Source organism: Stenella coeruleoalba, assembly GCF_951394435.1.
Source record: "Stenella coeruleoalba genome assembly, chromosome: 3".
Classification (NCBI taxonomy): Eukaryota; Metazoa; Chordata; class Mammalia; order Artiodactyla; family Delphinidae; genus Stenella; species Stenella coeruleoalba.
The window spans coordinates 54493158-54516510 of record NC_137148.1 but is presented as its reverse complement, the minus strand read 5'-3'; the positions used below and the strand labels follow the sequence as shown (position 1 = coordinate 54516510).

At 43.9% G+C, this 23353-nt stretch overlaps 1 long non-coding RNA gene across 3 annotated transcripts in view; it reads left to right on the top strand.

Moving 5' to 3' along the window:
• Positions 1–23353, top strand: part of LOC307184593 — a 417717-nt gene that overhangs the window by 356582 nt on the left and 37782 nt on the right. For 2 of the 3 annotated variants that reach the window (XR_013827760.1, XR_013827762.1), the window contains exon 6: positions 18293–18426. The exons of the other annotated variant lie outside the window; for it this stretch is intronic. This is a non-coding gene — a long non-coding RNA (uncharacterized lncRNA). The remainder of the gene's footprint in view (positions 1–18292; positions 18427–23353) is intronic. 3 annotated transcript variants of the gene reach the window in all.

Below are 23353 nucleotides of genomic sequence, written 5' to 3'. Positions count from 1 at the left end.
GACCCTGCCCAGGCCTTGTGAACAGTCTTTGTTTTACTAATTACCCAATCTGAGTGGGCTATCTGTGTCCTGTAGGACTCTGACTGATGCTCCTAGTTTGCAGAGTAAGTTCAGGAACTTTATGTGACATCTATAATCTGATAATTTGGTATCTTTTTTTCCAACATGCCATCTGAACTGCTTCTTTGAGCTGTAAGACAGGTAGCCCCAGCCTGCTAACAACAACAGAAAACATTATTCCAAGCCCCCCCGCTTTTGCACCTCAGATGGGGAGTTCGGACGCCATGTCTACTTACTGAGTCCACAGTGACAGATCTAGTCAGTTAAGGTTAGGAAAATTCTAACAGTAGAACTTTGATAGTTGGGTGTACCCTATCCCCACTAGCAGTGGAGGAAACTTTTTTTTTTTTTTTACATCTTTATTGGAGTATAATTGCTTTACAATGGGGTGTTAGTTTCTGCTTGATAACAAAGTAAATCAGTTATACATATACATATGTTCCCATATCTCTTCCCTCTTGTGTCTCCCTCCCTCCCACCCTCCCTATCCCACCCCTCCAGGCGGTCACAAAGCACCGAGCTGATCTCAGTGGAGGAAACATTTATATAGAGGCTGGAGGCAATGTAGAGAACCAGTCCTGATCTTCCAATCCCACCGCCCAATATGGTGGTAGCAATTCCATTAAATAGCAGGTGTTTGTAATTCGGGTTGCCGTAGATAATTAATCCAAAGTAGATGCTCAATACATGCCTGTAAAATAGAATTTAATTGGATGGTTTCTGCAAGTTGCAAGCACAGTGGAGTGCTGCGTTGAAGCCAGAATTGAATTCTAGTTTGAACCCACCAGTTTCTGAAGGCACCCGGGTCCTTCCTGGGACACTGGTGGCAGAGCTAACATGTGATCCACCGGTGGAGTGTCCCACGTGGAGAAGACCACCCAATAGTCTCTAAATTGCAAGCCAAGGAGGGTAACTTGCTGTAAAGTATTTGCCAAATGATAATGTCAACCACACATAAACCACAGCGGGTGGAAAATTACATGTCTGAGCCGGGGACTGTCGTACATTTAAAGGTTAAGATCAGCAAGGAATTCCTCTGGCTTTCCTCCCTGACAAATGCCCAGGTTCACACAGGCAGATATATCTGAGCCTCGAGGCTGGGGGGTCTGGAGAGACAGCCACCACAGAGAAGGAGTTTTTTCATGAGTGATGCTTGTGGATGAAAGTGAAACCCCTGACTTGTGTGCCCAGGGGCTAAGATCTGAACTCCTGGCCTGAAAGAGAGGCTCTATTGAAAGAACAGTAGGCCTCCCTATGCTGAAATTGGCCAGTGGGATTTTTTCAATTTGCACCTGGTGTTGGGCAGGGGTTCACGAAAATCCACAGAAAGGAATGTTTCCGAGTTGAATGAGGGAAGAGGGGAAAAAAAAGTAGTCCTTTGGAATCATGAAAAGCACTGATTCAATGTGTAAAATGGAGACCTAAGTCTTTGCTGAGGAGGACGTTTCTCAGCCAGCCTTGGAGGTCTACACTTCACAAACATGTGCAATGGAGTGTTCGCTGTCACCTCATTGGTTAGCCTTTGAAAGCCGAGCTGCGACGCTCAAAACCACCCAGGAGGAGCCAGAAAGGTTGTCCTTTTCTAACCAGGAGTCTTTTTCATCTTCTCTTTCCAGGGCAGAAGGCTTTTTCCAACCCACTAAATATTTAAAATTCATACTCAGTGACAGCCCTTTCTTGACTTAAGTTGAAGGGGTTGGCATTTTTTGAAGCCTACTTCTTGTTTCCAGAAGGGCCAGGGTCTTTCTATAAAACATATGTTTTATTTCATCTAGAATTTCATTTAAGTAGTACAAAAATAAGAAATGCTTATATACAAATTTCAAATGCCACTAAAGAGACTAATTTAAAAACTTAAAGTCACTCTTAATGTTAATCTAGAAATGACCACTATCAAAGGATTGGAGGGTACTTTTCCACGCTTTATTTTCTAAGCATTTAGGAACATACAAGGCATGCATTTTTTTTTTTAACTCTAAAAGAAGAGCCAAATGTATATTTTAGGACTTGCAACTACAATAACTGAAATTAAAATCACCAAAGACCACAACATTGCTTTGTTGAAAGGAAACTTCTCCACTCTTATTTTACCTGACTTCCCTGAGGATTTGAAATTGTTGAAGTATCTCTTTGAGCTCTTACTGCTGCTTATCAATTTTCTGTCCTGGCAGCCCTTTTGCTCCTTGGTCTCTAAAACCTATGGCTGCTAAAGCTCTTCTGTTTTGTGACTTCAGGTCTATATGCCCAAGATTTCCAAATTTGTGTTCTACGTCATCCTGAGGCACGCGTTTTAAACATAGTATAGAAATATGAAAACAAAGTTATGCAGTGGGTTCTCTACACTTAAATAAACTGCTTCTCTGATAAGTATAAATGATCTAAGTGGTTTTGTTCTTGGCAAATCGCTAGGTTATGAGAAGTTTAGGAAACTTTCAAATGACTTGTTCTAAAAATATTAGGTGGGACACGTATTTGGGAACTTTGGAGTCAAGTGATCAGACCTAGGGTGAGGTAGAGAGAGAGTGATTCAGGATACAATTTTTATCCTAGGGCTGGGTCCACACGAATGGTGGGAGAAGGGTGGTACTGTTAACCCAAGTAATGTGGAAAATCTCTGCTATGTTTCATTTAAATGCCCTGTAATTTTTTTTTACAAAAAGGGTTGTTCTAACATTGTGAGCTCCTGGTTTCTTCATCAGGCAAGGCTGCTGGCCCATCACTCATGATTTCGGTTTCCATTACAATGCTCATTTGCTCCCGGGTTGACTTAGCCTCTGTCTTCTTTGTGGTCCTGCTTAAATGTGCTTGAATTCATCAATGTGCTAGGTTAAGGCTGTGATCAGACTTAAAATAAGTTTTTAAGCTGATAGATTCGAAGACTTCAGAAATGCACATTGGACTTTCCAGTGCATTTATGAAAATTGAAAATTTGGGACATATATACTAACGATAATGAAAAAAGTTTAATATCTGACTATGCACCGTGCATTTCATCAGATGTTTTCATAAGCCTTATCTCACTTAATTCTCCATCAGATGTTTCATAAGCCTTATCTCACTTAATTCTCCACTTAATAATAAATGTAACTACATTTATTATTCGCAGATGTGTAGGCAGAGGCTCAGAGAGGTTAGTTCACTTGCCCAAGGTCACCCAGCAGGTAAGTTGCAGGGCTTAGATTTGGACCTAGGCTATTCTACTCCGGAGCCTTAACTACTGTCTTTCACTGTCTCCCTTTATTGACCTGGGGCATCTCTCATCAATTCAACTGTGTGATGGCATCTCAGGCTAGCAAGGGATCTCAACCCTGGGTGCACATTGACTCCCCTGGGGACCTTTTGAAATATACCAAGCCTAAGCCCAGCCTCCAGAGATTCTGACTTAATTGGAGTTGAGGCCAGCATTGATATCTTCAGCTTAGGTAGAGGCCAGTGTTTGGTTTTTTAAAAAAGTGATTCCAAAGCTCAGACAGGCTCTGGGTTAGAGATACATTTTCTCTGAGAAATGGATGCATTTAAAAAAAAAACAAAAAAACTTTGGGGGTTTAATGGCTTCCTCTCATTGTTTTCCCCCTGCTCTGAATTCCCTTGCCTTATTTCCCATAGACACTCCTGACTCAAGAATCAGCTCCTATAAGAAGTTTTCTAATCATCCCTTCCTTTGTACTCCCTAAGCAATTTCATGTTTAGCTTGGCCTGGTTATTGTGGTGAGTGCCTCGTAGTTGGATTTTAATCGATTTACATGTGCTGCATCTTCCCACCCAGTTAATCTGTAGAGTCCTTAAGGTCAGAACTACATCTTCTCCAACCTCTGTTTCCTTTCAGATACCTTGTTTAGTGCTGTGTGTACAGGTGTGTGAAACATGCTGGCTGAGTTAGCAGCAAAACTGCTGTGGGATTTCAGACCTGTGGAAGGGTGCGCAAGGGGCAAAGAAGAAAACTAAATCCAGAACTGACAGTCTTGGTATAATAATCAACTTGTATTTCATGTATGTATTCAGTTGATACTTACTGAACACGTACTACACGGCAGTCATATTCTAGTGAGAGACACAGAATCGTCACATAGATCCATAAGCAGGTCATTTCAGATAGTATTGACATCTTGAAGGAAATAAAAGAAATTAATGTGGAAGAGAGCGACTGGGCAGGAAAGGGGCCTTTGGGAAAATTGGGGAAGGCCTTGCTGAAGGAGAGGATGTTTGAGACTAAACTCTGAGACGTCAGCCATGGAAATTTTGGAGAGTGTTCCAGACAGAAGCCCTAGAGGTAGACATAACTTTGGTTTGTGTGCTTGACGGAGAGAAAGAATGTCATTGTGGGACAAATACTGAACAAAGAGGCTAGTGCAGAAGTCAGAGACGAAGGCTGCGCCAGAGTCTGCGGCCTCGAATGTCACAGTCAGGAGTATGGATTTCATTGTGGGCATGATGGAATTTTGAAAAGTGCATATGCAACCTAACTGCAGTTCACAGTCAACTGATGATGCAAATGCAAATGTATGTGGCTATGTGGGCTGTCCTAATTATTTTATATTTTTGGATGGGGGCCTTAAGGAAATTCTACTAGTGACCTCTAGTGTAAGGAAAGCTTTAGTGTATTCGGTTCTATTTGTTCCTTCAAAACATGGCCCTGACCCCAGGGTCCAAATGTCTGAGGGACAGATCATCGACTATGTTTTTTTTTTTTTTTCCTAACTATGCTGAAATGGAGGAGGGGGAAGGAACACCCCTGACAAAATGTTTATCTCATTGTACTTTGGTGGTAACGTGGCAGTAGCAGAGTTGTGGTTCACTGTGTCGTTTAATAACATCAGCTGACTACGCAGCTCAGCTTCCTTTTTCACTATTTCAGTATGAAATCTATAAAGAGCAGAAGCCTTGTGATAAACGTTTGGTGTATTATTTATTGCCTCCTAGATTCTGTAAGTCAGGAGGCCAGGCACAGCTTAGCTGGGTCCTCTGCTCAGGGCCTCAGAAGGCTGTTATCAGACTATCTGCTAGGCTGCATTCTCATCTGGAGGCTTAACTGGGGAAGAACCTTCTTCTGAGGTCACTCAAGTTGTTGGGGGAATGTATTTCCTTGCAGCTGTAGGACCGAGTGCCTGGCTTCTTGCCATCTGTCAGCTGGAAGTCATTCTAGAGGCTCCTATCAGCCTCTTGCCGTGTGGGTCAGTCTGCTAACAAGACAGAATCTTAAATAACACAACATAATCATGGAAGTGACAGGCCATCACCTTTGCCATATTCTGTTGAGTTAGATGCAGATCTAGGGTCCATACATCAGGGAAGCAGAATACCTAAGGGCACGAATGCCAGAAATATAGGACCAGGAGTCATGGGGGCCATCTTAGACTCTGCCCACCACACTTGGTTTTATTAAAAAAAGACGTTTGTCTTTGGAAGTTATAACCTACTAATGTAATAAAATCCAGTGGTTGCTGATTAGCAGATGTCTTAAACATTTTACTTTTATAAATGCAAACTTTGTTCTTTTTGCGTTTCCTCTGAAAGTAGAGAGGGAGGTACATCTTTTTTACATGAATTTGAACTGGTTTGTAAACCGACAAACGTCTGCACAGTTATCGGTTTTTACGACAGTCCAAGGCTACCTCTTATCTTTTTGCAGTGAGATCACTCCATTCTGTACTATACAATAGCAGCCAAAAGAAATCTATGGAATTTTTTAACCTGCCTTTCTAGGAGACTGCTGTCCCTGGAATATTTGCAGAGTGAAGTCCTCTGTGCACACTCACATGATGCTCTGTCATCTTTGGGAGGACAGCCAATATTATAAAATGTTGCCAGGAGAAATAATGGTTCACAGCAAAATAACCTGGGCATTTAACCAGCCTGTGAGTTTGACATGCTTGATGTCCGTATCCTTTTAGCAAAGATTTGCCTTTTGTTGCCACTCTTTGCCTAGCCAGTACTTTAGTGGTTCCTTTTGCTTCTGGAAACATCAGCCCCAAGATATTAGATCCAAAGTGTGGTGTTGTTAGGTCAGAAGCAGTACTAAGGAGTAGCTTGGAGGGAGTACCCGAGAGTCCCCACCCCTCCCACCCTCCCCTCCCCATTACCACTGCCCTTTTAAAAAGATGGACAGTTGATGTTTTCTCAGACTTATGTGAAACGCTATGTAAATTGGGCTCCAGGATAAGACTCCTACACCTACACCCTTCTAACTAGGTTGCTGCCCCCACACCTCTCCCATTGAGGTGTTCTGAGATTCCTTTCATTTCAGGTTGATATCAGCTAAGAGAGATTTGCAAGCACATCTTTTTAGTTACACATGCCTTAGAATTCAAAGGGGAAAAAATCATTGTAAATATTGTCTGAAGGCCAGATGTGAACTAGCTCCTTCCCAGACCCAGACAACTGGTTTCGTTTCTTCTCTGGGAGGTGGTTGCTGCCAACCTTTTCAAGTTTCGTGGGTCAAAGAAACAGAAGTTAGACCCTGTAAGTGTTGACTAAGACAGATGTGGCAACTTTGATCAGTTAAGTATGAATAAATCAGAAATTCAAGGTTTGAATTCTCTCTGAAGTACGTACAGACTTAGAGGGTAAGGAGACAAAGCGTTTGGCAGAATACATGTACGGAGTTGCCAGCCATATAATGCTTGATGAATAGCCAGATAGAGCTTGCCAGACCCAGAGAGCAGCCAGGTTTGCTCCTCTCCACATTAAAGGACCATTAAGGTCTTTATCTATTGACCTGGACCTACTGAAGAAAAGGGAATTTTAGGGTTGAGACTAATGTTTCTTGGAAAAAAAAATCACCTCCAAATGCCTAATTATTGCTGAGATCTCTGTGTGACATTGCATATCTAATGCCTGCTATTCAGTGATACACAAGGGTGGAGTCTGCAAATAAGTAAAGGATGGTATAAAGAGGGTAGAGACCAATTTGCCTCATTAGGTCGAGCAAGCATAAGGACAAGTAATGGCCTCTGACTGCAGTAGGGGAAAAGTAAATGAAATGTTAGAAAAGATGGCACTATGTAACAAACAAGGCCACAGCTGCATCAGGATGTAAACTGACTTTCCCAAGAGCCCCGGGTAGAAAGTACACAACAGACAGACTTTTGAAGTTCTAAGAAAAAAGAGATGTGCTCAAACAATAGTGATAATTATTGTTTTTTGACAACTGGCACCTCTTTGATTAGTTTCCTTTTTTTTAAATGAATTAATTTATTTATTTATGGCCGTGTTGGGTCTTCGTTTCTGTGCGAGGGCTTTCTCTAGTTGCGGCGAGTGGGGGCCACTCTTCATCGCGGTGCGCGGGCCTCTCACTATCGCGGCCTCTCTTGTTGCGGAGCACAGGCTCCAGACGCGCAGGCTCAGTAATTGTGGCTCATGGGCCCAGTTGCTCCGCAGCATGTGGGATCTTCCCAGACCGGGGCTCGAACCCATGTCCCCTACATTGGCAGGCAGATTCTCAACCACTGTGCCACCAGGGAAGCCCGATCATTATTATGTATTTGTTGTTATTATTACTACCATTTACTAGATACCGAGCATGCACTTGAAACTGGGCTGTGTTCTGTGCTACCCCCTGTGCATATACTATGTATAAACCTAACAGCCCTTCAGCACAAGTATTCAGTTGGTGTGACTTCTTTTATAAGATTTCCGATCAGAATCTAGAAGCCACGTTGTTGTCCGTATGAATTTTAGGTTGCTATGGAAAGGTATCTCTGGGGCTTCCCTGGTGGCGCAGTGGTTGAGAGTCCGCCTGCCGCTGCAGGCGACACGGGTTCGTGCCCCGGCCCGGGAAGATCCCACATGCCGCGGAGCGGCTAGGCCCATGAGCCATGGCCGCTGAGCCTGCGCATCCGGAGCCTGTGCTCCGCAACGGGAGAGGCCACAACAGTGTGAGGCCCGCATACTGCAAAAAAAAAAAAAAAAAACCTCTAAAAGGAAAGGTATCTCTGAAGAGCTGGGATGCCTTATACCTAAAGGTCCTTGCAGATTTCCAGCCATTCAAACACACCGCCTTGCCCAGTCTAACCCAAAGTGATTATATAAAGCATATCATAGAACCAGGTTAACAGCTATGACAGATAGGTGGCCCAGTCTGTGCTCAAATTTGCTAAGAAACTGCAAATATTATTTCTTAGAATTAATGGACCAAAGTATAATATTTCCTAGAATTAATAACCAGCTGGCCAATTCTATACTGATTATGATATGTGAAATAATTTTTATTGGGAGCTTATATAACAGATACTATTCTAATAGTTTCTATATATAGTAACTCATTTAATCTTTACAATAACCTTATGATATAGTTTTATTGAGGAGTGACTAATATTTGAGATAGTGTTAGAATTGATGAATTGCTGTAACAAGCATCCCCTAAATCTTAGTGCCTTCATACAATAGAAGATTTATTTTGTGCTTAGGTCACAGTCAGTTGGATGGTTGGCAGACGGCTTTTCACATCATGATTTGCAGGGGCAGTAACAGCTATGGGGTCCTCAGAATCGTCTCCTGGATCTTCTGTAATTGGCCAGCAGACAATGAGACAGGAGAAGGAGCATGGAAGATCCTGTGGGGGGTTTGAGGGGTCATCCCAGTAGTGGCATAACTACTTGCGCCCACATTCTAATGGTCAGAATTAGTCACAGGGCCTCACACAGATGCAAGGAGAAAATAGGAAATGGGATTTTCCTTTGTTCCCAGCAAGGAAAAGAAACCATGTGGTAAACATACCACAGTGTTTCTGCCCCAGATAGATACTGTGATTATCCCCGCTTTATAGATGAGAGAATGAAGGCTCAAAGGTTCACTACACAATACCACACAGTCAGTGAGTAGAGTGGGGTTACAAAAACAAGCAGTTTTATCCCTGAGCCCATGCATGTAACCACAATTCTACTGCCCAGTATCAGTAGGGTGAGAAACATTATTCTCAAGGTATCACTGTTTTCTTTGATAGTTTCACCCCAGGTCTAGCCCCAGATTATTATTTAAATATTTTTATGATTGGGTAAGTGTGCCATTTACGGAGTCCCAATCACTGGTCCTATTAGAAGCCAGTTATTCAAACAAAAGAAGATTCCAAACTCTGTAGGGAAACTGAATATCAGCCTTTCACCCCCAACACCCATATGCTTTCCCAGTCTTAGACCCCCCTGCCCCGCCACTCACTCCCTACTATTACCACCACCAGCAAAAAAGAAAAAAGAAAGGAAAACAAAGTCCTCACAGCATTTGAGAAGGTCAAAGGGACTTTAGCGGGTTAATATCCGCCTGCTCCTGAAATTAACCAGACATTTGGCTCTGGTCCTATAATGGGTGTTTAAAAATATCAGGCCCTGAGCTCTGAGAGAGTTTAGGCCCGCCTTCAGCCTTGTGCTTCATAGCAGGCTGCTCCCCGACTTTCCCTACCCACCACTGCTATTTCTCCTGCGTCCAGACACATCTGAAACCATATCACGGGGGCTCCCCCGTGGTGCCTTTCCCTGAAGTCTTAGAGACAGCCTCGGGCTGGCCTGGTCAGCCCCCTTGGAAAGCTTCAGAAACCTGCCTGTCAGATGTGTACATGTCAACACGCCACCTGTTCTGGCAGGAAACCAATTTTCTATTTCTTCCTCCTTTGGGAAGTGTGCCTGTTTCTGGCATCTGTCCCCACTTATCCGGCTTCACACACTGAGACAAAGAAGTCGTTTCATTTCTCAAGCCATCTTTCCCACTTCTGAAAAAAAAGTTCTTGAGTTCTCTCTCAACAGGCCTGTTGGCTCTGTTGTCTCCCTCTACTTTATGTATTTTAAACTCCTCTTGTTTCCGTGTGTAATATTCTTGCTCTGTTTTTCTCTTCTAGTTCCCCTTCTTTGTTTCCGTTTGGAGTCTTCATTCCATCTCTTTTTACCAACTTTAATTATATAAAAGAACCCCTCTTAAGTCATCTAAGAACAACTATTGATCTTAATGGTTTTCATTGTTATTCTGGAACATTTTGTCATTTATCTTTAGACAAGTTTGATGACTTGCTTGTCTTTCCTTCTCATAGTGCACACTAAGATACAGCCAGTCTGAATGAGAAAGCATGACAATATTAAAATGTGGGCTCACGGGCTTCCCTGGTGGCGCAGTGGTTGAGAGTCTGCCTGCCGATGCAGGGGACGCGGGTTCGTGCCCTGGTCCGGGAAGATCCCACATGCCGCGGAGGGGCTGGGCCCGTGAGCCATGGCCGCTAAGCCTGCGCGTCCGGAGCCTGTGCTCCGCAGTGGGAGAGGCCACAACAGTGAGAGGCCCGCGTACCACAAAAAACCAAAAAACAAACAAACCAAAAACAATAAAATGTGGGCTCACACTACTGCTCTGTATGTTAAGAAACACTGCTTTCTGGATTTTTAAAAGAAGATTAAACTTTCACTTTTTTCCCCAAACTCCTGCCACCTCTGTTGTTTGAAACATGATTTCTTTGGAGTGTGAAAAGAAACGGGTTCCAAGGAGGTTGCCTCATTGTTGTGTAGGCAGGTCAGATGGATTTTCTTCTTCCTAGAGTGTCATCCTCTGATCTTGAAAAAGTGAAGCTGCAGGACAAAAGTGTATTTAGAGAAAGATATTATGGGACCGGAAGCTTAGAGAATTTAACTTCACTTCTGTGACTCAGATGGCCTCCCATTTTAAGAAAGTCATCTGAACACTATGTACTTTGGTTTTGCCTTTTTATAAAAAGGAAGCCAATAAAAATATAGCACCCAAAATACAGGCCCCTAACAAACTTCCAATAAATGGCTCATTAAAATCCTCTTCAGAGTTATGTGGGTGAAAGCTTAATGAACTTTCCAGCAGGTTTGTTTCCCAGCAATTGGAATTTGGTGAACATTCTGTGCCTTCCTCCTTCTATCTCCTCCTGTCAAACCATCAGCCAGTTCTTGTCTCCCAATGAGCAATATTTGGATTTGCCTGATACGTTTCATGGGGCATGAAATTTTTAGTGAAAAACAGGAATTAGCAGGGTGTGATGAGATTTATGGTGCGTGCTTTTGGACGTGACGTGGATTTCTTTATCTTCACCCCCTCTGTTCTCTCTGTGACACAGTGTCACAGTCAATAATCTTGCAAGTTGTCAAGGCAGAGCCCATGGGCTCAAATACTGGCTTCACTGCTGTTTAGCTGTGTGATTTTCAGCAAGATCTAGAACCTCTCTAAGCTTTCGTGTCCTCTTAAGTAAAGACCTCCTTGCGAGCTGTGAGGATGAAATGGAGGAAAGCATGAGAAGCACTTAACACAGTGCCTGGCATATAGTTGACGGGCAACAGTTAGCTCTCCCGTCAGCTCAGTAGAGAATATCTTTTAAATATTAAACTAGTCTTTCTTCCTCTTCCCTTCAAACATGAATCCCTGGCAAATCCCATTTTCCTAAATTCTTTGGGCCTTTACAGTTGATTGCCACAGAGAAAGAGAGGGTGGGCACACACTAAAACTCCTCAGAAGTTGTCATTTAGCTCTGAGTTGAAAAGCTGACATTCTGAGTCTATAGTGTGACAGTAACCTTGAAAGCCAAGCTTTTGAAAAAGAAAAGAACCTTCTACATTGTAAAGCTTCCCTTTACTTAACAGGAGTCAAGCCTGGTAGACTTGGACTCCAGAGCTTTACTTATGAGCCTTAGAAAAAGAAAGAAGGAAGATGTGATGTAAGAAGAAATTTCACCTGACTGAAAGGGAAATTAAGGAAACCCATCAGGTTCCAGAGGGAGGAGTCCAAGAAGGAGGAGAAAAAAAGAGAGGCCAGATGGAATTGAGGATTGTGACTTAACCTTCAGGATGAAAACTCTGGGTGGAAAAAGGTTTGAGAAACCCTGAGAGTAGGCTGACATAGCCCAGACATCTCAAGATAAATAGAGGGAATTCAGAAGCCCTTTAGGGGAGCTCCCTGTTCTCAGTCTAGCACTGGACCATCTGGGTGAGAATTAGAAAGGCCCAAACTCTCCTACATGGCCAGGATGGAGCCCCAGAATTCTCATGTGTTTCAGTAAAAGAATCAAGGAGTGCTATAGACCACTGAACCCGAGAAGGACAGAGCAAAGTCCGAGAGGTAAGATGGGGAGGTTATTTCATGATGCTGAGTCCTCAGGTCAGGTGACCGTGGCAGGAACCACAAACTTCTACCTCAAGTGCTAGGTGCAAATGAGATAAGCTACCTCACACTAGAGACAAGCACGGGCAGCAGAAAAAGGATCCAAATGGTCACCTGGTGTCAGAGGCCTGGAGCATTCAAGGAATAGCAGAGACAGAGTGACCCAGAAATGGTAACTTTATCTTTTCTCTGCTACCTGTGAAAACAAAGAGCTCCTGAATAAGATAAGATCTGAGAGAGAAGATGAAGAATCTATGTTTACTTCTGCAAATCTGAATATAATTTATAAATTTCTGACCCTTTTACAAAAATAATCAAGAACTGGCCTCGGGCTTCCTTGGTGGCGCAGTGGTTAAGAATCCGCCTGCCAATGCAGGGGACACTGGTTCGAGCCCTGGCCTGGGAAGATCCCACATGCTGCGGAGCAACTAAGCCCGTGTGCCACAACCGCTGAGCCTGCGCTCTAGAGCCCGTGAGCCACAGCTACTGAGCCCGCATGCCACAACTACTGAAGCCTGTGTGCCTAGAGCCCGTGCTTTGCAACAAGAGAAGCCACAGCGATAAGCCCACGCACCACAACGAAGAGTAGCCCCCACTCGCCACAACTAGAGAAAAGCCTGCGTGCAGCAACGAAGACGCAGTGCAGCCAAAAATAAATAAATTTATAAAAAAAAAAAAAAAACTGGCCTCATACTGAAGCTGACTTTCAGTTTGCTCATGTGAGTAGGGTATTTGGCATAGGACATCTAACTACATCTCAGACCTGTGGTGAAAAAGCGAAAAACCTTTTGAAAAATAAATTTTGAAGCTCCACAGAATAAAGATGGTAGTCTGCCACAATTACATATTATTTTTTCGTATGAAAGTGGGTCACCTAAGGGCACCCACCAAAACACACACACACCTGTAGACACGCCACTTAGCCACTTAGCTATATGAGTAGTCCTAAACAAGGTTTATGAGTCCTAATCAGATGTACCTCGATACTTACTGCCTGAAGCATTCCCTGTTTGGGGCTGAAGTAATCCAACTAAAAATATACCTACCAATCCACACCTCCCTGTTGTTTCTAGCTGTGTGGACTGCTAAGGGCAGAAAAAGTCTCCAAATAGACTTCAGAGAGCCCACAGCTCTTCAGGACACGAATTCACACCAGTATTGTGAAAAGCAGAATAGATGTGTAGCATAGTTACCAATAATGTCAACAAACTCAAGGTGTTAGCGTGTGAAATGAGCTTGTTATGTTGATGACAGTGATTATATCAACTGTTCCTCCTTACAATCATAGGGTCCATTTAGATCATGGACACTAAAATTACCAACCAGTCATTTAGAGCTCAAATTTACAGCACCCATTCAAAATAAATTGGTTCATTTCAACTCAATGGCATTGGGCAACAGAAAGAATGTGAAGTTCTCAAACTGGTTTGTACCAGTGCAAGCTTGATGAAGTTCTAGGCAAATGGTTCTTTCAGACATTGCTCAACTAAGACATCATTTCTGTTCTTGTCAGAATGGAAATCCCAAAAGCACATATTTTAGAGTCCACAGACGGTCTGCATAGTGTATTTCAGTAACTCCTAAAGCTTCACTGTTGGAAAATTCTTTATTTTGTAACCCAAGTCTCCCAGCGTCATGAGGAGTCACCAGGTCCTTGAATGGTCATCAGTCTTATTCCAAGTCTCCATCTTGGATACAACAGTCCTGTCTCTTCCTCAAGTATTTCTAAACATTCCTAGATGGCTTACATTCCTGGCGGTTGCTTATTGTCTTAGTTAGGAATTGGGTATGTCTGCCTGTAACCAGAACTTAACTGCTGTGGTTTAGACAGACAGAAGGAGGGATGTCGTTCTCACACTTCCAGTCTGGCGTTGAACAGTCCAAGGGCTCTGTGAGGTCGTCAGTGTTCCAGGCCCCTTCAGTATTTCTTTCCTCTGTCCTTAACACAAGGCTCTTGCCTTATTCTTGTTGCTTAATGGTCACGAGACGGCTGCCCCTTTTCCAAGCTCAGGTCTTTGCTCTCAGCAGAAAGAGGAAAGGACAAAGAATTAAGGGCAACCCCTGAAGCAGGAAAGCAAAACTTTCCCAGAAATCCCCTGCACACCTTTAATTATGTCTCAATGGCCCAACATGAGTGGCAGTAGTTTCCCTGAAGCCTGGGAAAGCAGGGGTTTCGGTGAGGTGCGTTCCCACCTGAAGAAACAAAATATGAATGGGGTTGGTAAGGAAAAAGGGCAGCATGGCAGCTGAGCACCCAGCAGTGTCTGCCAGCCTTCCCATCCCTTATCCTGAGCCCCTGCTCCTGGCTTCTCCACCCAGGCCAGGTCTCCTAACTGCGGGCAGGGGAGCTCTAACTCTAGATACCAAACGTGAATGCCTCGATGGTGGCCTTGCCTCCTTGTGGGGGTGTGGCCTCCTTGTGGGGGTGTGGCCTCCTGAGCATTACTTCCTGCTCCTCCAGCCTGACACCATATTGCTGGGACCACTTTATTTCCGTATTCATTCAGTTAACAAATACTCTTGAGCAACTTCTATGTGTCAAGGACTGTTCTAGATATGAGAGATATGGAAGACACCAAGATCTCAAGGTCATACCCTTCACGGCCCTTACATTAGAATGGGAGAAATTGGGTTTCCACCCCCCCACGTTGTCCCCTTACCCGGGCACGTCCGTGCAGGACACAGCCTGCACCAGTGTTTATTCCCCTGATGATCCTGATCATTCCCCAGGGATCAAGGCTTCTGGCCTTCTCTCTCTCTCTACCAGAAGTCAGGAAAAAAGAAAAGCACACAGCAAACATTATTTTTTTTTCCGAAATGAACCCACCGACCTATTCCAAGTCTCTTATGTTGTTCAACAGGATATTTACCATCTCAGTCTGAAGCACCTGCCTCTGGGTCACTCCATTTGCTCAGAGCTTCCTCAGGGAGAGTATTTTCACTTTCTTCCTGCATGAGAGACTTTGCTTTAAACGCCAGTTCCGGTTTGCACCTTTACAGCCACCAGGAGTTCAGGAAATGTGGGATCCCATCCAACATGTATCTCCTAGAGATTCCTCCCAGAGCAGTTCTGCCCATTGACAGTTCACAGCTTAATTTCCTGGGCACATTCGCATTGACACTCTGTGTGTCCTGAAGCTCCTTCATCAAATTCAAATTCAGGTTTTATTTGAGTCTAGTTGATGTGTTGCTTTGAACCTCTTCTTCTGTTAGGGAAAGGGGATGATAAAGTCTCAGGCCTGACTTACCCCACAAACTCAGGACCTCATGTATAAAGGAAATATGACAGTATCAGAGTCATCATATGCAAAGGTATTCAGAGAGAAAGGGGGTCCTTGAGGAGGTTTGAAGGTTCTGTGTGCAGGGGATCAAGGGTAATGTGGTTGAATTTATAAATTTCTCAACTTCCCAACGTCTACTCCTTACCAAACTGCCTCATCTCCAGCTCCCATGCTCTGTTTTGTGTTCTCTGTCCCAACTAAACATGGGATTTCCTCTCATTTCAAAACCTTCCCTCAAGTGCTTTTCCCTGCTCTCTGTCAAGCACATCTTTCAAATTCATCGTTCAGGATATTCCTCCTCCTTAAACTTGGCACATACGTGCCAGCCTACCTGTCCTCACCCTGCTCAGCCTGACTCTCCCTTGGCACTTGTATATAGCTGTGTCCAGCTGTCCGTCACCTTGCCCCTTTACTGATGGCTGTGCTGATTCATCGTGAAATGTTACAACTCAGAAAAGGGACATCAGGGTCTTCTACATCCTCGGGAACTCCCCATTATAGATTGTGTAACTCGTCGTCCAAAATAGATCATCTGTAAATGAGGCCGCTGCAGGTTTAAGATGCAAATTTTCTCTTCGGCAGGCTTGATATTCTAGGCAATTTACATTGGAGACTGCAGAGCAGTGGGTGTGTAACTGGTTCCAACCTGTCTGGGTGGTGACGCAATCGTGAGGAGGCCATCTGTGTTTCCTCCATCTGCTGAAGCTTCTCTGCACCTAAGCAAGTGCAATAAACCAACAGCCTCGCCTCTCTGAGCAGCCTTCTCCGACTGGACCACTCCTCTTTGGGAGTCTACTGACCCTGAGGCTCCAGGGCTGTAGGTCTATAGATGGATCACGGTTCCATGCACGCGCCGATAAAGAATTGCAGAACCTCTGAGCCTCAGTTCCCTTATCAATAAAATGGGATGATTATGTATTCCTCCTAAGTTTGATGTGAAGACTGTGTGAGAAAATGTGCAATGAAACCCTTTGTACATTGCAGGCGCTCAGCATTGTTAATTCTCTGCCCCTCTCTATCGTATTCTCCTGCCGGGATATTCATTCGTTTGCATGAAGTCTCATTTCCCCTCCATTATTGTGAAGCCCTCCAGGACAAAAGTCATATCTTATTTGTCTTTACATAGGGAAGAGTAAGGTGATAGAAGGAGCATAAAACTATCTTGGTCATGGACCTGCCATTCATCATCTGTGTGACATTGGGCTAGTTCATTTGTCAGTAAAACAGGGGGTTTGGTTTAGACGATTGCTAAGGTCTGTGTGTCTGACCTAAATCCCCTAAAGAACTTAGTCAATGGGCATCTAGGAAGCGTGAGACCCGAGACATTTTAATAGGTGAATAGGAGAATGTCCAATGTCTTAACGGCATTGTGGTCACACTGGGAGTTCCTTCCAATTGGGCTCATTCAAGCCCAGCAGACTAGAGAGCTTGATCCTGCTACAGCTTCTCAGGCCCACAGAAAGAAGGTGTCCCTTGGGACTGAAGCCCCACCCCAAGCCAAATTCTAAGAACCAGGAAAGCATGTCACAAGAGTACACACCGTTCCCTACATCACATCCACTCAACTGCCCAGCAAGACTGATGTGAGGATGCTGGTGGGAATGACGGATTGAGAGACAGGAGTCTAAACTCAGGCTCTGCTATTTCCCTTCCATTTTTTCTCTCACAGCTGATGCTGGAAGCTAAGGTACACAACTGGTGAGCAAATATTTGGTACCTTCCCCACCCACTGATAGTATAATGAAAGTCAGTATTGATGCTGAGAATTGCTTTGAATTATCAGGTAAAAAATGCTATATGGGTCGGATTATAAAATTGCCAATTCTATGACCATATCTTTATACAATGAGGAAGGTTTTTCCCTGTGTCATGCCATTCATTTAAAGTTATACACAACCTGACAAATTTGCTATACAACCAATCAATTTAGATAGTATCTTTGAGCCTGTATTAAACAAAGCTGGGATGAAGGTTCCTGTTCGTGGCTTGTTCCTGGTACCATCACAAGAATATCTACCACATTCGTTTCTAATGAGCTCGTTTGGATCTTTCCTTAAGAATGCTAAGACACAGGATCACTCCAATGAAACGTCATTTCTGTCTCTAAGACCAGGAACCTCAAACAATACAAGTTTCTATAATTAATTGAAATTGGCCAAAGGTCAAACTAGTGGGAGGAAGGGGTTGTAAATTAGTCACCAAAGGGAAATGACTTATCCAGCTCAAGAGATAAGTTAACCTACCTGTGGCCCTAACCTCCATTTCAGCACAGTCCTCGTTTGGAAATCTGGACTGGAAGGCAGTAAGGTAAAGAGGTGTAACTCATTCTAAGATGTGAGCTCCTGGCAATTTTCCATTTTCACAAATTCTTGAGTTTAAGAATTTGCAGAAGGACTTGGAAACAGATGTTATGAAGACTGCCAACTCAAATGCACCTAGGCGTCACTAATATATCCTGCTTCATCAGTTTGGAATATGAAATAACCTCGCATTTCTTTGCAAGTTCAATTTTTAATAACTTTAATCCCCTGTGCTCACTGAGGAGAGAAGTCTATACTTTCTTTGCTGGCCATTGCTCATGAGGAGACTAAGAACCCAAGTCCACAAAGGACCCAAGTCCACATTCACTCAGGGAAGATGATGACAGCTCTTGCTGTGTCTCTACTGAAAGCATTAGTCCATCGGTCTAGTGCAAGCAGAAAGGCTGCTGCCACCAATCATCTGGGGTCGGGGAAGTCGGCAGGGCAGAGTGCTTCTCCCTAGAGTGCCATGTTCCACTCAGCTATGAGGCTCCATGCCACAGCAAGTGGGGTTCCAGCAGGGGAAGTCTTTGTGATCAGTCCTCTTTCTCACATCCTCAGCTGTTTTCCACTGGGCCTGGACACTGTATGAAGATGAGTGAATCGGGAAAGGACAATGTCAGTGCCAGACCAGCTCTCCTCTTGGACCATCTTGACCCTGTTCTCGAACTGAAGGCACTTGAATGTACCTGATGGTGAGTTTCCCCTTGAGCCCCACCCTAATGACTTTTCTTGCCAAGTTAATTCAATTTAAAACACTTCCGTATTTCAGAGACGTTCTAATAACTTGGAGTATCTAAAACAAGGACTTTGAGCCTTGTTTCTCTTCAACCTCCAAAGAATCCCCCGAATCCCATTATAAGTACAGGATTGGTACTTAAAGGAGTGCACTGTCTAATGCCATTGCCAATAGCAGTCAAGCACTAAGACTTTGTTAAGTCAGGGAATACCCTCTTACAATGCTTACATGTGAACCCTGGGTGAGCACTAGCCTTACATCAACTGAACCTCTCATATAGCTCAGCCCACGTCAAAGTGCCTACGTCAAAGTGATTTGATAGCTAGAATCAGAAACAGCAACTTTTAAAATGGCCTTTTTCAAATAATGATAATGAAATAATAATTTTAAGTCCTACGTCACTGGGTGATAAAGACAGACCGATAGTCTGTGGGAATTGACTACATGCTGAGTACTTTCATACGTATCATCCTTATTAATACTCAGTGAAAAGGAAAGAGGAGGAAGGGAAGGGCCCTGAGCCCCGAGATGTGCAGATACTATGCTAGTCCTGATGTACTCTGTCTCATTAGAAAGCTAAGGCTGGGAGAAGTTAAGGAACCTGTCAATGTTCACACAGCCAGTACATGGCAGAGCTGGGATTCAGAATCAAGTCTTCATAACTCCAGCATCCATGTCTTAACCGCTGTACCCTAAGGCCTCTCTGGCTTAGCAATGAGGCAAGTTGTTATCTCATCAAAGCGGCACAAAACACAAAGTATGAGGTCCATCTAAAATTCTATCGCCGGGCTTCCCTGGTGGCGCAGTGGTTGGGAATCCGCCTGCCGATGAAGGGAACAAGGGTTCAATCCCTGGCCCGGAAAGATCCCACATCTTTCCCACAGTTGTTGCTGCGGAGCAACTAAGCCCGTGCTCCACAACTGCTGAGCCTGTGCTCTAGAGCCCATGAGCCACAACTACTGAAGCCCGTGCGCCTAGAGCCCATGCTCTGCAACAGGAGAAGCCACCGCAATGAGAAGCCTGCGCACCGCAACTAGAGAAAGCCCGCGCGCCGCAACTAGAGAAAGCCCACGCGCAGCAACGAAGACCCAACACAGCCAAAAATAAATAAATAAAATAAATAAATAAAAATTCTATCTCCTTCTCTCCTTGTAGCTCTGTTCCATGCCAGGTGTGCTTTGGTGATTAATGCTTTTGAAGCTCTGGGTGTGTCCAGATGATCTGCTATCTACAGCACACAAATGGGAAATTTCAAGATGGTGTTCTTTAACAGGCTTGCCACCAAATGCTGTCAGAAAACTAAAATTGTCCAGGCTATTTTGAGACCAAACTCAAAGTTTTATCCAGCTTCTCCTCAAAGTAAATTGACATCCATGAATCTCGGAGCTGTTCTCTGCCTCACATTTTAGTTGGAGTCATATAGCTAGAGTTTGTGTTCAAATTCATGTCCCTGTGTTGACCCTAACGCTTCTGAAAAGCCCAGTGGAATTACAGGGTCTCAGGTGGAATTGGGGGCCTGGCTTCATTTGCTTCAAAATAAAGACAAGAGTTGAATCAGAAGGTGAACACAGTACCAGGAATAAAATTAGAATCGCCCGTCTTATGTTTACACACCTCGTAAGCTGAATGTGGTGTAGCTTGTTTACTTTTAAGTATAAATTACCAAGTTTTCCCACCTTGAGATAGAAACCTGACCTGTGAGACAGAATTTTCTCTTCTTCCTTCCTTTTCTAACAAGGAGGGATGACTCGGTGAAATGTGTGTTGGTTTTCATTCCAGGTGAGAAAGTAGAAGTAAGGCCGCAAATTCTGAGTGATGCATCTGAGACCAGACTGGACGGGACACTAAAACAAACAGTAACGAGGACCGGAAATGTCACCCCCCCACCCGCCCCATCATTGGCGCTTGACACTTGGTCCTGGGTCCTGATGTCCTCATAGTCACTGTGTAGCAAAGGAAGTGATGCAGGGTGACACACACAGAGAATCTTTTCCTGGAAATGGGTTCAGAGGACAGCTTATTATACACAGTAAGCCCTTGTGTATGTGATTGAAAATAAACTCAGACAGTGCATCAGGTTACAGTTATGTGTTGAAAGGCGAAAATCTACCTATCCACACGCCCTCGAAGCCTTTGCCCGAGCCTGGAATCCCATCCCAGGACCTCAGACTAAGTGATCAGACTCTTCTTTACCCAGAGTCCAGTGACTTAGAGATAGACTTCCATGGAATTTAAACTTAGTTTAAAAAACACATAACTTTTCGGGACTTCCCTGGTGGCGCAGTGGTTAAGAATCCGCCTGCCAATGCAGGGGACATTGGTTCTATCCCTGGGACGGGAAGGTACCACATGCCGCGGAGCAACTAAGCCCATGTGTCACAACTACTGAGCCTGCGCTCTAGAGCCCGCGAGTCACAACTTCTGAGCCCACGTGCCACAACTACTGAAGCCCGCGAGCCTAGAGCCTGTGCTCTGCAACAAAGAGAAGCCACCGCAATGAGGAGCCTGCGCACCGCAACGAAGAGTAGCCCCTGCTCGCCGCAATCAGAGAAAGCCCACGTGCAGCAGCGAAAGCCCAACACAGCCAAAATAAATACATAAATACATTTATAAAAAAAATAAAATAAAAATAAACACATAACTTTTGGGGTCTTTTTAAGAAAGGAGACCATGTTGTATGAGACGGTCACATGATCTTTTATCTGTCAGCTCGTTACTGGTTACCCAAATGCCACTGTGGAGGGACTATTCTGGGTCATCTTTCACATATTTTCCTCCATTCATTGTTCTTGATATTATCCAGTCACAGCGTGTTTGTTGGCCCCAAGCTGTATGAATGAAAAATATGACAAACTTTCAAGCTTTGTCCCTCTGGACAGAAAAAAAATAATAACAATTTTTATATCATTGCTTTTGATTCTCTACTGAAGTTCTTGTGAAGAAAATAACATTTCTGGACCAGAAAATGGTGTATATGGGTCAGGGTGTTATGTCTTTTCTTCCCCCATGATGTACATCTCAGTTGAAATGTTTGCTTCCTGTCTTCCTTTCCCATGCTGCACAGCTATGGTTCTGGAGCTGACTGTATAATTTCAAGAGGATAATTTTCTATCAACTTAAAACACTTAGGAGGACTCAGGAAAAAGTCTTTTGGCACCTACTTAGGGAGAACTATTATTCTGGTTGCAGTAACATTTTGGAAATAAGAAGTGTCTTTAGTCTCATGATTACATAAATTTCTACTTGGCAAACAAGGATTATTCTGGCGTTGTGGGCCTAGAATTTAAGACATCATCTTTTTTACCTAAATTCCTTTTCTGTGAATCTATATTGTTGGTGAGGACACAACCCAGGGAGGTATTTTTTGTAATTCAGTGCTCAAGAATATGGACAAAGGTTCAGGGGACTTAAATATTTTAAATTGTTTTAGCAGGTCCAGAGGACTGGGAGGGGGAATCACAGCTTCTCATTCAGTTAGCCCATGGACAGCTACAGGAGAGAGCTCTAGGGCACACGGGGGGGAAGCATGGCTCCTGTATTTTCATAATAGGCTCCCTGAAACAGAAACATTTCAGGTAGTAAATGAGTCCCAGTGGCAGCTTCATGCTATAAAAAGAGTTAGAACTTTTGCCTTAAGTATAGGTTCCCAGCCTGTGCTGTGGGCTCCTGGCAGTCTGCAGTTTTGTAAAGGATGAGAAATTGGGTAGAAAATAGCCTGGATGGTATGTCTCATACAATAGTGTCCTAGGTCAACTAACATAGTGGCTAAGGCCCTGGAGCCTTACAGGTTCGAATCCTGGCTATGCCTCTTACTAGTCGTATGGACCTGAACAAGTTATTTCCCTTCTGAGTGCTTCCGTTTCTTCATTTCTGCAAAATGTGGACTAGTGTCACATACTTAGGAGTCAACACACTTTGGCTATTGTTACTGTTTGACAGATATATTAAGTGGCTGCCATCATGATAAATTAAAATGACATTCAGGGACTTCCCTGGTGGCGCAGTGGTTAAGACTCCACGCTCCCAATGCAAGGGGCCCGGGTTCGACCCCTGCTCAGGGAACTAGATCCCACATGCATGCCACAACTAAGAGTTCGCATGCCGCAACTAAGGAGCACATGTGCTGCAACTAAGGAGTCTTCCTGTCACAACTAAGACCTGGTGCAACCAAATAAATAAAATAAGTAAAAAATAAAATAAATTTAAAAAATGTGAATGTGATTTCATTGCTACTCTTTGCAAATATATAAAGTTGTGATTTCATTGCCACTCTTTGCAAATATATAAAGTTTCAGTGGATGGAAACCAAATGTAGGATTACCATCATATGGGAGATCCTTGTTCTCAGAAAGGGATAGAAGGAATAAAGAGGTGGGGCTGAGTTATCCTAAAATAGAGAAGAAGATATATATGACAGGCAAGGCCAATGTCTCCCATTAAGCACAGTAGATAGATAGTCTAGGACTCATGACACTTTTAAGAGCGCATAAAAATGTTCTTTTATTTATTTAGTAAATTTATTTATTTTATTTCTATTTATTTTCAGCTGTGTTGGGTCTTTGTTGCTGCTCCCGGGCTTTCTCTAGTGGCAGCAAGTGGGGGATACTCTTCATTGCGGTGCGCGGGCTTCTCATTGAAGTGGCTTCTCGTGTTGCGGAGCACAGGCTCTAGAGCGCAGGCTCAGTAGTTGTGGCTCGCGGGCTCTAGAGCACAGGCTCAGTAGTTGTGGCTCACGGGCTTAGTTGCTCCGCGGCATGTGGGATCTTCCCAGACCAGGGCTCGAGCCCGTGTCCCCTGCAATGGCAGGCGGATTCTTAACCACTGCACCACCAGGGAAGCCCATAAAAATGTTCTTTTAAAATTACAAGAAATGTTTTAATATG